This window comes from Scomber japonicus, chromosome 9 (genome assembly GCF_027409825.1).
Source record: "Scomber japonicus isolate fScoJap1 chromosome 9, fScoJap1.pri, whole genome shotgun sequence".
NCBI lineage: Eukaryota > Metazoa > Chordata > Actinopteri > Scombriformes > Scombridae > Scomber > Scomber japonicus.
Genome location: NC_070586.1, coordinates 27,969,315 through 27,970,677, shown reverse-complemented (window position 1 = coordinate 27,970,677; position 1,363 = coordinate 27,969,315).

The window sequence follows — 1,363 nt, the reverse complement described above, 5'->3', positions numbered from 1 at the left end:
TGAGAAAATGCGAGTTTTACAATAAAAAGACGGCGCTGAGTAAAACGCAAGTAGTCACATTTTTTTTGCTCTCAGTCCTCGCGTGGATCAAAAGAAAAATCAAATGAATCCTGGGCATCCATGGTGATCAGACTTCCTTTAAAATTAAAAATACTTGCTTTGATGTTTGTTTTTTTCGGTAAATTCCAGTAACTCAGGCCACGTTCATTGGTCCGACATCAGCCCATTTAAACTTTCAGCATCTATGTGCGCACCCCTCTTTGTCCAAACTTGCTGAAAGTAGCTTTAATCATAAGTCAGAGTTTGTAATTAACTTCAGTGTGTAGGAGAGTGCATATTTATCATCTAACAGGCGCCAGTTCCACCAGAAAGAGAGCACACTGCACGTTTCTAAAAGCCCTGATGTTGATACTCTCTCCGTGTCTCTCCTCCCATTATTATCCTGCCCTCCTCCCACCACAATCAACAACCAGCATGAAGTCACCAGGACAACACCACACTTCTTCCTGATCACCCTTTCAACATAAAGCCCCTACACACTATCGAGCAGCTCTAGCTCGGTGACAATTAGTGCTGAAATGATTAGTTGAATAATCAATAAGCAGATGTTTAATTTGCAGCAATTGTAATGATCTATTAATGATTTACGTCTTTTATCAAGAATATTCAGTTTCCTGCTTCTCAAATGTGAGAATTTGCATATTTCCTCTGTTTTATATGATTATACCTTCAATATCTGTAAATTGTGGGTTATTGGTTGCGGGGGAAAAAAGCAATTTAAAGATGACAGAGTCTGATGGGCATGTTCTGGGGGCATTTTATGACTACAAAAATGATACTTTGAAAATGTATAGGCATAAAAACACAGGTGTAAATAATAACAACTAATAATAACAGAATGGATTTCACATGGCTGCTTCAGTTTGAGTGTCCTGACATTGTGTACGCCATCAGTGTCTGCTGTGAAAAATAACTATTGAAAATGACTGTTAAAAGTCAAAGGTTATGTTAAAAGATAAAGGTACACACTCTTCTCATGTTATATTTAGAGCCACAAAGGCTTTTTCAACGTGGGATATAACATGTAATTACCAACAAACGATTAATCAAGACCAACTTTACACCAGATATGTTGTTTTTAAAAAGCTCAAAGTGTCACATTGAGATCAGAGCATGATGGTGTAGTCAAAGCAAATCCAGTGCTTTTATGTTGAAAATACAATGATCGACCTCCGTTACTTTGCCACCAGTCTGTGTGACTTGATGCTGCTGGTGTTTGAGCGCCTCAGACAAAAGCGCCTTTTCGTGGGAAAGCGAGCTAGGGATCTTAGTCGTTAAAAAAAAAAGGCAAACGCTGGAGAAA